General features: G+C 43.3%; 1 protein-coding gene across 9 annotated transcripts in view; it reads left to right on the top strand.

The window, feature by feature from the left end:
- The first annotated feature begins 7,003 nt into the window (after positions 1 to 7,003).
- The window catches only part of EDC3 (enhancer of mRNA decapping 3), a 62,761-nt gene continuing 56,633 nt past the window's right edge, over positions 7,004 to 13,131 (top strand). For 4 of the 9 annotated variants that reach the window (XM_073996360.1, XM_005560075.5, XM_065548186.2 and 1 more), the window contains exon 1: positions 7,004 to 7,149. The gene's annotated coding sequence lies outside the window, so the exon portion shown is untranslated. Of the gene's footprint in view, positions 7,176 to 10,346; positions 10,478 to 13,131 lie in introns of all 9 variants that reach the window. The other 5 variants (XM_065548184.2, XM_073996359.1, XM_073996361.1 and 2 more) reach the window with 3 other exon arrangements.

The following is a 13,131-nucleotide window of genomic DNA, read 5'->3' as shown; positions in this document are numbered from 1 at the left end:
CATTCATAATTTTTTCATTTTTAGTGCCATTGTATGGATGTATTACAGATTATCCACTCCCCAATTGTGGGAAATTTACGTTGTTTCCAATTTTTGGTAATTATTAATAAAGCTGCTATATACATTCACGTATAGGTTTTTATGTGAACATCGGTTTTAATTTCACTTGAATAAACAACTAGGATTATTTGGATTGGGGTATATGGTTAAGTTGGGATTGTTGGGTATATGGTTAAGTATATGTTTCCAATTAAGTTTCTTGAAATTATCAGGCCGGGTGCAGTGGCTCACACCTGTAATTCCAGCACTTTGGGAGGCTGAGGCGAGTAGATCACCTGAGGTCGGGAGTTCAAGATCAGCCTGAACAACATGGAGAAACCCTGTCTCTACTAAAAATACAAAATTAGCTGGTGTGGTGGCGCAATACCATAATCCCAGCTACTTGGTAGGCTGAGGCAGGAGAATCGCTTAAACCCAGGAGGCGGAGGTTGCAGTGAGCCGAGATTGCACCATTGCATTCCAGCCTGGGCAACAAGAGCAAAACTCCGTCTAAAAAAAAAAAAAAAAAAAAAACAGGCTGGGTGTGGTGTGGTGGCTTATGCCTGTAATTCCAGCACTCTGGGAGGCTGAGGCGGGCAGCTACTTGGGAGAGAGGCTGAGACAGGAGAATCGCTTGAACCTGGAAGGTGGAGGTTGCAGTGAGCCGAGATCTCACCACTGCACTCCAGCCTGGACGACAGAGTGAGAATCCATCTCAAAAAAAAAAAAGAAAAGAAAAGAAAAGAAATTATCATTAGTGGCACACAGATTTAAATATATTTGATCCATTTCTATTGCCCTTATTTATGCTCAAATTGTCCTACTTTTGACCAGTGAAGGCCTCTTCAAGTTGACGTCCAAGTTCTTTTAATGAAAACCTTGTAGTGTGATGGTTTCTTTGCTGTCTTATATGACAAGATGTTTCAGGCATGTGATGTATATTTCTTGTCCCAACTTGTATTCAGTTTTAATACACTATTGCTGGTGACTGTAGAAAAGACAAGGTATCTGGAAAATGTTATAGCATGACCCATGTGTCCCTAATTCTGTATGATGTTGATCTTTAATTTGAATTTGTTGTATAATTAACAAACACATCAAGTTCTAGATTCTGTTGCGAAAACATCCTCTTGTGTAAAACTAGATATGCATTAGTGTGGGAGTGATAAGAGCCCAGGGAAAAAGGTGGGGAAGAAAAGAATCAAATTAGACATTGGAGCAATGAACCTCCAGATTTTCATGTGTGAATGAGGCATGGGGTGGTGTTGAGACTCTTCGGGAGGGAATGGTGGTGATATGATGCTTTCCCTTGTAATGTTAAGCAAAGAGTTTGGTGCAGCTCCAAAAGTGTGGTCTTCTGCTTCTGGCCACAAGCATCTGAATTCTCTGAGGAGCTAGCTCTTTTTTTTTCTTTTTCTTTCTTTTTTTTTTTTTTTTAAGACAGGGTCTTACTCTGTTGCCCAGGCTGGAGTGCAGTGGCACGATCTCGCCTCACTGCAACCTCTGCCTCCTGGGCTAAAGTTATCCTCCTGCCTCAGCCCCCCAAGTAGCTGGGACTACAGGTGTGAGCCCCCACACCCAGGTAATCTGAAGAGCTTTTAAAAATACATATCCCTGGCTTGTACCCTAGACTAGGTGAATCAGAGTCTCTGGAAGAAAGGCCTGAAGTGGTAGGAGCCTAATCTGCTGAGGTTTTATTAAAGCCTAACCCTGCTGGGGAAAGAAAAATACCAAACTTTAGCCTCTTTAGCCATCCTGTCCCACCTAAGGTGAAGAGAAAACTAAGAAACTCTGGTAAAGTTAATATATATGCTTGTGTATAAGTGGAAAGAATGACAACAATGATAGCAGGGACGAGATGGAAGAATTAGGAATATTTTGTTATTATAAGGTACTTGCAATGTCCATGAGGTAGTATAGTGTTATTTGAATGTACAATTGGATTATTTGAAAATGTAAATTGCATATTTGCAAATTCTTGGGCAATCACTAAAACAAAACAAAACAAAGACAAAAGAATAACTGGTATGTTAATAAAGGTGAGAAAAGAGAATCATATAAAATTCTCAATTAAAACCCCAAAAGGTGTCCGGGTGTGGTGGCTCACACCTGTAATCCCAGCAATTTGGGAGGCTGAGGCAGGTGGATCACCCGAGGTCAGGAGTTCAAGATCAGCCTGGCCAACATGGTGAATCCCCATCTCTATGAAAAACACAAAAATTAGCCGGGTGTGGTGGCGCATTCCTGTAGTCCCAGCTGCTTGGGAGGCTGAGGCAGGAGAATCGCTTGAACCAGGGAGGCAGAGGTTGCAGTGAGCCAAGACGGCACCACTGCACTCCAGCCTGGGGGACAAGAGCAAGACTCCATCACACACACACACACACACACACACACACACACACACACACCCCAAAGGCAGAAAATGTGTAGAAAACAAATATAGATAAAAAATAAGGGTAACAAATAGAAAACAGTAACAAGGCCAGGTGCCATGGCTCACACCTCAATTCCAATACTTTCGGAGGCTGAGGCAGGAGGATCACTTAACACCAAGAATTGAAGAGCAGCCTGGACAACATAGTGAGACTCTGTCGCTACAAAACAAACAAACAAATAAAAAAGCTTAGCAGGCAGGGCGCAGTGGCTCACGCCTGTAATCCCAGCACTTTGGGAGGCCGAGGTGGGCAGATAACGAGGTCAGGAGATCGAGACCATCCTGGCTAACACGGTGAAACCCCGTCTCTACTAAAAATATTAAAAAAATTAGCCAGCATGGTGATGGGTGCCTGTGGTCCCAGCTACTCTGGGGGCTGAGGCAGGAGACTGGCGTGAACCTGGGAGGCAGAGCTTGCAGTGAGATGGGGTTCCACTCCATAGAGATGGCATCACTGCACTCTAGCCTGGGTGACAGAGCAAGACTCTGTCTCAAAAAAAAAAAAAAAAAAAGTTTAGCCAAGTGTGGAGGTGGGCACGTATAGTACCACTACTTGGGAAGTGGGAGGATCGCTTAAGCCCAGGATTTTAAGGCTGCAGTGAGCCACGATCATACCATTGTACTCTAGCCTGGGTGACAGAGTGAGACTCCAAAAATCAAAAAAAAAAAAAAAAAAAAAAAAAAAAAGGCCAGGTATGGTGGCTCACACCTGTAATCCCAGGACTTTGGGAGGCCAAGACTGGTGGATCACTTGAGGTCAGGAGTTCAAGACCACCCTGGCCAATATGGTGAAACCCTATTTCTACTAAAAATACAAAAATTAGCCAGGTTTGGTGGCATGAGCATGTAATCTCAGCTACTTGGGAGGCTGAGGCAGGAGAATCGCTTGAATTCAGGAGGTGGAGGTTGCTGTGAGCTGAGAACATGCCATTGCACTCCAGCCTTGGCAACAGAGCAAAACTGTGTCTCAAAAAACAAACAAACAAACAAACAAACAAGAACAACAAAAAAAGAAAGAAAACAGTAACAAATATAGTAGACATTAATTCAACTAGATCATTAATCACTTTAAGCATCAGTGGTCTAAATAGACCAATCAAAAGACAGAGGTTCTCACTATGAATGAAAAACAAGACCCAACTATATGTTGTCTACAAGAAACACATTTTAAATATAAAGACATATATAGATTAAAAGTAAAGTGATGGAGAAGGATATATCATAGATAACAAAAGAAAGCAGGAGTAGGTATACTAACTTCAGAAAGAGCAGATTTGAGAAACAAAAGGTAGGCTGGGCATGGTGGCTCACACCTGTAATCCCAGCACTTTGGGAGGCTGAGGCAGGCAGGTCACCTGAGGTGGGAGTTCAAGACCAGCCTGACCAACATGGAGAAACCCCATCTCTACTAAAAATACAAAATTAGCTGGGTGTGGTGGTGCATGTCTGTAATCCCAGGTACTCGGGAGGCTGAGGCAGGAGAATTGCTTGAACCCAGGAGGCAGAGGTTGCGGTGAGCCAAGATCGTGCCATTGCACTCCAGCCTGGGGAACAAGAGTGAAATTCTGTCTCAAAAAAAAAAAAAAAAAAAAAAAAAGGTTATCAGGGTATAAATCTACACAGCAAAACATATACAAGAGCTATATGAGTAATACTGCAAAACTCTGATCAAAGATATCAAAGAATTATATAAATTGAGAAATATTTCATGTTCACAGATAGGAAGACAATACAGTTAAAATGTCTGTTCTTCCAAACCTGATCTATAGATTCAACGCAATCCCAATCCAAGTATCAGCATGTTATTTTTGTGGATGTCGACAAACTGATTGTAGAATTGATATGGAGAGACAAAAGACCCAGAAGAGCCAACTCACTATTAAAGGAGAACAAAGTTGGAGGACTGATACTAGCCAAATTCAAGACTTACTATAAACTACAGTAATAACGACAACGTGATACTGGTGAAAGAATAAACAATCCAGAAGTAGACTCATAAATATAGCCAACTGATCTTTGACAGAGGAGTTAAAGCAATATAATGGAGCAAAGATAGGTTTTTCAACAAATTATGCTGAATAACTGAACTTTCACACACATAAAAATGTATCAGGTTGGGCGTGGTAGCTCATGCCTGTAATCCCAGCACTTTGGAAGGCCGAGGCGGGTGGATCACTTGAGGTCAGGAGTTTGAGACCAGCCTGGCCAACACAGTGAAACCCTGTCTCTACTAAAAATACAAAAATTATCCAGGCATGGTGGTGGGTGCCTGTAATCTCAGCTTCTCGGGAGGCTGAGATAGGAGAACTGCTTCAACCCAGGAGACGGACGTTGCAGTGAGCTGGGATTGTGCCACTGTACTCCAGTCTCTGCGACAGAGTGAGGCTCTCAAAAAAAAAAAAAAGACATTGCACCTTCTACATGGATTGTAGACCTAAATTGAAAATGAACACTATAAAACTCCTGGAAGACAACATAGGAGAAAACTTAACTGATCTTGGGAATGGCAATGACTTTTTAGGGCAATATCAATAGCATAATCTGTGAAAAATATAATTCATAAGCTGGACTTCATTAAAATGTAAAACTTCTGCTCTTCAAAAGAATGAGAAGACAAGCCACAGACTAGGAGAAAATATTATCAAAGACATATCTGATAAAGGACTGTTATCTACAATATACCTAGAACTCTTAAATCGCAACAGGAAAATAACACAATGTAAAAATGGGCAAAATACCTGAACAAACACTTCATCAAAGAAGATATACACATGGCAAGTAAGTATATGAAAAGATGTTCAATAGCATATGTCATTAGGGCATTGCATGTAAAACAATAAGATACTACTACACACTTATTTGAACGGCCAAAATCCAAAATACTGACACCACAAAATGCTGACAAGGATGTGGAGCACAGAAACCATCATTCACTGCCGGTGGGAATGCAAAAAATGATGCAGCCACTTTGAAAAACGGTTTGGTAGTTTCTCACAAAACTAAATATACCATCCAATCCAGCAGTTGCACTCCTTGGGATTTACTCAGATGAATTGAAAACTCATGTCTACACAAAAATCTGCACATGATGTAAAGGGGCTTTATTCATAATTGCCCAAACTTGGACGCCACCAAGATGTCTTTCAGCAGGTGAATGGATAAGTCGCAGCACATCCAGACGATGGAATATTATTATTCAGCACAAAAAAGAAATGAGCTATCAAGCCATGAAGAGACATGGAAGAACTTTAAAAGCATATTACTAAGTGAAAGAAGCCGATGTGAAAAGGCTGCATACTGTATGATTCCAACTATATGCGATTCTGGAAAAGGCAAAACTATGGAGACAGTAAAAGGAGCAGTGGTTGCCAGTGGTCAGGGGACTGAGAAGGATGAATAGGCAGAGGACAGAGGATTTTCAGGGCAGTGAAACTATCGTGGATGATACCATAATGGTGGATACATGTCATTATATATTTGTCAAAACCCACAGAATGTGCAACACCGAGAGAAAATGCTATTGTAAACTATGGACTCTGGGTGATAATGATGTGTCAAAGTAGGGTCATCAATTGTTACCAAATGTACCACTGTAGCACAAGATGTCCATAAGGGGACAAGTTGTGTGTGTGTGTGCCTATGTGTACAGGGGATATATGGGAACTCTCTACTTTCTGTTCAATTTTGCCCTGAACCAAAAACTGCTCTAGAAGTGTTGGTTAATAACAGTAAAAGACAAAGACCCCTTCTGACCTAGGGAATCTCTGGTGATGGATGGGGAGGGCGAAGTAGTCCCCTAGAAAGTGGAAATTTTACAAAGTTCTTCAACTGATTTTGTAGAGCTAGGTTTGGAACTGCTACCCTACTCTATGCTACTCGCCCAAGTAGTGGTTCCCAAACCAGGTGTCAGGCTTCAAGGCCATGCAATATTCCTCATTACACTGTCTTGGCCCCAAACACATGCTTTCCCCTCTCCCTACAAATCAAGACTCTAAAATGCCAAGGGTAGAAGAGCAGTACTTTCCCGTGTACTGAATATGGGGGAAGGGAGAGCAGTCAAGCATGGACTGGCTATTCTAAGCCCCAAATGGGCTGAAGCTGATAACGCTTTGAAGATCGACCACGGCAGAAATATCTTGTTTTCTTTAATCCATCAGGGGGTTGTCCCACTTATTGAGTCCCACAGCTGCGGTATAGCACGGAGGGTGCCTCCCTGAAAGTCCTCCGCTCCAGCTCTGCGATTGGCGCTGGGGGAACAGGAGGGGAAGCGGAGGCTTTGCATCGAGCCTGCAACACGGGGCCCGGGCATCGAGGCCGAGGAGTCGTGGGTAGAGCCCCGATTTCAGCCAAGATGGCATAGGACGTAAGTAAGCGTGGAAAGCAAAATGGCTACGCAAGCGCAATTCTGTAAGGCCGAAGGGACGTTCTTCCAACCTCTTAAATTTCCCGGGCGCCACGCCCCTCAGTTGCTTGCCCTGGATTCCAAGGTGTCGCGCGGGAAGTGACCTCACGGCGGTGGCGTGGAGACGTGGGGGCGCTTCCGGCGGCGGCGGCGGCGGCGGTGACGGCCGAAGCTGTAGGGGTGGGCGCGGAGAGAGTTCTTCTGTGGGTCCTCTGGTATTGCGTGGTCGGCTTGGTGTGGTGTGCGGAGGAGCTCCAGGCCCGTCGGGGCGGAGGTGGGAGCGAAGGGAAGAGGCTGCTGGTGTGTGGACGCTCGTGGGAGGGGGATGCCGGGCTTGCTTTAGGCTTCGGAGTTCCAGGCCTCATAGACCTTTATAGAGGAAGGCAGGCAAGAGCTGGGGGCTTCATCGGGTTCGCAGGGGGCCAGGTACTATGGGCGGCCGCAGGAGTTTGGTTTGAGGTGGGAGGCTGAGGACTGCAGGATTCTAAATAGTACGGGGATTGTGTGAGGCGTGAGGCATTAGCTGCTTGGGCCCTTAGTCCAGCCTTGTTGGTGGCTGCTGTAGTTCATTGGCTCACTGATTTCTTCATGCCTCAGTTTCCCTTTGCATAATGAGATATGGTGGCAGAGAAGAACGCCAGTGCCACATCCATGACTAATAGCTTGAGGACAGAGGTGAACTGGAGGGTAGAAAAAGAGGATGCCTGAGAAATTTATACTTACCAGGTCACATCTTCTGAATCCCGGGAAGTTATCCCTGGATTCATTTCTGCCTTTGGTGCAAGTCTGTGGTTCTTATCAGTACTCTTTGTGTGATATTGATTGTATTTATCAATACTTGACTTGTTGAGTGGCTAAAGTGTTTTGGTTTGTGGGAGGCATAGCCCTTGTTGGCTTGGTCAATTGATTTTCAATTAATCTCCCAGTAGCAATTGCTTCGCCTAACTCTGCAATTGGGATATTAGTTGAAAATCAACTGACCAAGCCAACAATCTTCTCCTCTGGTTACAGATAAGGAACTCACGACCCAGAATGGTTTTTCTTTTCTTCCCTAGCCACAGACCAAACCGATTTCAGTCTGCTGTCTCAAATACAGGTCTTCACCCCACCAAAACAGAAATGGCTGTCTCCAAGCAGTTTAGTATTTCAGCTGGACACCCAGATGGATCCTAATCTTTTTTTTTTTTTTTTTTTTTTTTTAAATGAATGGCAGATTAGGTGTACTGAGCACAAAATTCTCTTAGCTGGTTTCTCTGTATGATGTAAAAATGGTTGTAAAAACATGACTTTTTGTTTATTACCAAATTCTTGGTAGAGCTTCCTTGGCATAGGGTTATGGGGCTAGAAAAGTGTCTCAAAATTTTTGACCTGTGACCTGCAGTTAGATATATTTTACATCACGACATTACTCATTGTGCCCCTGCACACTCAGTGTCTACACACACACACAGCCCCACCCACCGATGAAAAGTTTACTTACCCTTTCTACAGAAGATGCATTCTAAAAAAAAATTGGTTGCAACGCACTAAATTGTGTCTGAGCCCTAATAGGTCGTGAGGTATAGTTTGAAAAATATTAAGGGCGGGCACTGTGGCTCACGCCAGTAATCCCAGCACTTTGGGAGACTGAGGCGGGTGGATCACCTGAGGTCAGGAGTTGGAGACCAGTCTGGCCAACATGGTGAAACCCTGTCTCTACTAAAAATATAAAACTTAGCTGAGTGTGATGGTGGGTACCTGTAATCCCAGCTACTTGGGAGGCTGAGGCAGGAGAAACTCTTGAATCCAGGAGGCAGTGAGCCAAGATAGTGCTATTGCACTCCAGCCTGGGCAACAAGAGCCAAACTCTGTCTCAAAAAAAAAAAAGAGAAGAAAAATATTAGACTAGGGCCGAGTGCAGTGGTGAGAGGATTGCTTAAGGCCAGCCTGGGCAACATAGCAAGACTCTGTCTCTAAGAAAAACAACATTAGAAAATGCTTAAAATCTTTGCCATTTGTGAGATTCTGTAATTAATACATTATCATTTTTCTTTCTTTTTTTTTTTTTTTTTTTTGAGACGGAGTCTCGCTCTGTCGCCCAGGCTGGGGTGCAGTGGCCGGCTCTCAGCTCACTGCAAGCTCGGCCTCCCGGGTTTACGCCATTCTCTTGCCTCAGCCTCCCAAGTAGCTGGGACTGCAGGCACCTGCCACCTCGCCCGGCTAGTTTTTTTGTATTTTTTAGTAGAGACGGAGTTTCACCCTGTTAGCCAGGATGGTCTTGATCTCCTGACCTCGTGATCCGCCCGTCTTGGCCTCCCAAAGTGCTGAGATTACAGGCTTGAGCCACCGCGCCCAGCCTCATTTTTCTTTTCTTATTCAGAGAAGGGCTTACTAGATTTCTCCTAAATTCAGCCAGAACAGCAGGACAGGACATCCAAATTGTGTCTCAAAGGAGTATAGTGACCATAATGATAGTGTGTCAGAATTTTAGCAAGGCATTTATGAAGTCTTTTTTTTTTTTTTTGAGATGGAGTCTCATTCCATTGCCCAGGTTGGACAGAGTACAGTGGCACAATCTCTGCTTACTGTAACTTCCGCCTTCTAGGTTCAAGCGATTCTCCTGCCTCAGTCTTCCAAGTACCTGGGATTACAGGCATGCGTCACCACGCCTGGCTAATTTTTGTATTTTTAGTAGAGATGGGGTTTCACCATGTTGGCCAGGCTGGTCTCGAACTCCTGACCTCAGGTGATCCACCCATCTCAGCCTCCCAAAGTGCTGGGATTACAGGTGTGAGCCACTGCGCCTGGTCTTACTAAGTCTTATGATAACCGAGTGGGTGAGATGGAGGAATTTGCCAGATTGTGGTAGAATTAGATGGAGTCATGAGTTTGAGCATCTGTGTATGGAGATTTGATTTGTGAGCACTACTTGCAGCTGGAATTCTGGTGATCTGAACTGGGGTTTCATCACTTTATACAATTCATGTATTTGAAACCTTATCTAGCAGGTTTGCTTATTGGATTTGGTGCCTTTATGAAGTAAAGAAAGAGTCATTTGGTTGATGATTGCCAGAATGGGAAGAGATCTCAATATATTTACTCAGTGCTGTTTAATGAAATGGAAGAAGCTTGTATAAATGTTGAGAAATTGTGCTTGGGTCCAAAAAAAAAATCAACTATACCTATTGGGGGAGGGTGGAGATGTAACCTCACAGGAATTCCTGTAATAAAAAGATTTGGTGTTTTAATCACCAGTCAGTGGTGTGGTTAAGAAGGCTGTGAGAAGAACTGATGTGACCTGCATTAGTATATTGTGTTAGGAAAATACAAAACGTAGAATGAGAAAGGTTGCATCATTGGTAGGCTTGTACCTGGAATATTAGGTTTGGATCTAGATGTGCTAAGAGTAAATTTATGGGCAGAAGTCAAAAGTCTGAAGATATGGTGGTGTTGCTTTAGCATGAGTGATTGTTTTTCTCCTTGTCATTTCAGACTTTCAGGTATAGGCCGGGTTATTGGTCTTAAAACTTCTTCTTGAGAATGTCTGAAAGACTGGGGAATCTGTTAGATCTTATATACTTCTAAGTTGGCACCTGAAACTTTTCATCGTAGATTTAAATAGTGTAAGTATTTAATTTTAAATAGTTTAGGATGTAATTTCTGACAAGTAAATATTGACTTCTTAAAAATAAATATAAAATTACCTAAATACAGTATCAATTTGATGTTTTAAAAACATACAACTAAACTTTTGAAACAGACTAAGAAATATATAACATGGCTTGTTACATTACTTGATTTTCAGACTTTAAGCCCATCTTGCATTTGTGAAATGAACCCTACTTAGTCATGTATCTACTACTTTTTACATGTAAATGGATTCAATTTGCTAACATTTTGTTAAGAATTTTTGTGACTATGTTCATGATAGATTTTGGTCTGAGGTTTCCTTTTTTTAATGTCATCTTTGGCCTTAGTAGCAGAGTAATTATGACCTCATAAAATGAATTGAGAAGTGTTCCTTCCTCCTCTGTTTTCTGAAAGAGTTTGTGTAGGATTGGTATTATTTCTTACATGTTTTATAGAATTTACCAGTGAAGTCCTATGGCCCTGGGTTTTTCTCTCTAGGAAGATTTTACTAATTCAATTTCATAATACAGTTAGTTGAGTTAGTTTTGGTCATTTTTATCATTTTGGGAGTTTGTCCATTACATATTTCTCCTTTTTCTTTTTGAACTTGTATCCATTCCACTTTTCCCACAGAATTTTATCCTAAAGCAAAAGTCAACTTGCTGCGAAAGACCAGATGAAAGACTTTATGAGCCAAGTGGTTTCTGTGATTACTGCTCAACTATCACTGTAGTGAGAAAACAGCCATAGACAATATGTGGCCGGGCGCAGTGGCTCACGCCTGTAATCCCAGCGCTTTGGGAGGCCAAGGCAGGTGGATCTCGGGGTCAGGAGATCGAGACCATCCTGGCTAACACGGTGAAACCCCGTCTCTACTAAAAAATACAAAAAAAATTAGCCAGGCGTGGTGGCAGGCGCCTGTAGTCCCAGCTACTCGGGAGGCTGAGGCAGGAGAATAGCGTGCACCCGGGAGGCGGAGCTTGCAGTGAGCTGAGATCACACCACTGCACTCCAGTCTGGTTGACAGAGGGAGACTTCATCTCAAAAAAAAAAAAAAAAAAGCCAGGTGTGGTGGTGGGCGCCTGTAGTCCCAGCTATTCAGGAGGCTGAGGCCAGACCCAGTCTCTACTAAAAATACAAAAGTTAGCTGGGAGTGGTGGCAGGCACCTGTAGTCCCAGCTACTTGGGAGGCTGAGGCAGGAGAATCGCTTGAACCTGGGAGGTGGAGGTTGCAGTGAGCCGAGATCGCTCCACTGCACTCCAGCCTGGGTGATATAGCAAGACTGCATCTCAAAAAAAACCCCCAAAAAACAGAAAACAGCCGTAGATGATATGCAAGTATTTGTGTGTAGTTGTGTTCCAATAAAACTTTATTGGTAGCAGACCAGCTCTGGCTTAGGGCTGTAGTTTTCCTACCCATCCTAAAGTAATAAATTTTATGCTTGAAAATTTAAAATTGATCATCTAGTTATCCACACAAATCAGGATTATGACAGTAGTGTGGAAATCGATTCCCTTGCTTGCATATCTTTATGTACCCCCTAGGGATATGTGTATTCTAGTTTAAAGACCAGGACTTGATTTCCAAGATGTTGTAGAGGGAATTCATGTATTTTTGTCATTTTGTTTGGGTGAGAAGTGAGGTGGCCCTCACAGTGTAATTTTCCAGGGCCGTAACTTAGGTTCCCTATGTGAACGGTATTCTTTTTTTTTTTTTTTTGAGACGGAGTCTCGCTCTGTCGCCCAGGCTGGAGTGCAGTGGCCGGATCTCAGCTGTGAGCGGTATTCTTTCTGGCAAAAGGAGACATTTGAACTAATTTTTTTTATGTGGTAGACACTATATGGATTATCTCATTTAATCTTAAAATAATCCGTATGGTATCTTAATCTTAAAATAATTCATATAGTGGTTCTATGAGATAGGGGTATAATTGGCATAATTCCCTACAGATGAGGCAGTTGAGACTCAGATTAGGTAATTTGCCCAGGTCGTAGTGCTGGTTAGTAAGGAAGTACAGAAGTGAACCGAGGAGGCCAGGGTGCAGTGGCTCACGCCTATAATCCTAGCACTTTGGGAGGCTGAGGCGGGCGGATCACGAGGTCAGGAGATTGAGACCATCGTGGCTAACACGGTGAAACCCCATCTCTACTAAAAATACAAAAAATTAGCCGAGCGTGGTGGTGGGCGCCTGTAGTCTCAGCTACTCGGGAGGCTGAGGCAGCAGAATTGCTTGAACCTGGGAGGCAGAGGTTGCAGTGAGCCAGGATCGCGCCACTGCACTCGAGCCTGGGCGACAGTCTCAAAAAAAAAAAAAAAAAAAAAAAAAGTGAACCAGGGTCTGTGATATCTGATTTCATTTTTTTCTTTTTCTTTCTTTTTTTTATTTTTGAGACAGGGTCTTGCTCTGCCACCCAGGCTGGAGTGCAGTGGTGCAATCTTGGCTCACTGCAACCTCCGCCTCTCACCACTTCTGACTAATTTTTTGTATTTTTTTCTAGAGACAGGGTTTTGCCATGTTGCCCAGGCTGGCTTTGAACTCCTAGGCTCAAGCGGTCAGCCCTCCTTGGCCTCCCAAAGTGCTAGGATTGCAACCACCTGAGGCGTGAGCCACCACACCCAACGTGATTTCAGAATTTATTCTCTTTT

This window comes from Macaca fascicularis, chromosome 7 (assembly GCF_037993035.2).
Source record: "Macaca fascicularis isolate 582-1 chromosome 7, T2T-MFA8v1.1".
NCBI classification, from domain to species: domain Eukaryota; kingdom Metazoa; phylum Chordata; class Mammalia; order Primates; family Cercopithecidae; genus Macaca; species Macaca fascicularis.
The sequence above is the reverse complement of the archived record's forward strand: the minus strand, read 5'-3'. Positions and strand labels throughout refer to the sequence as shown.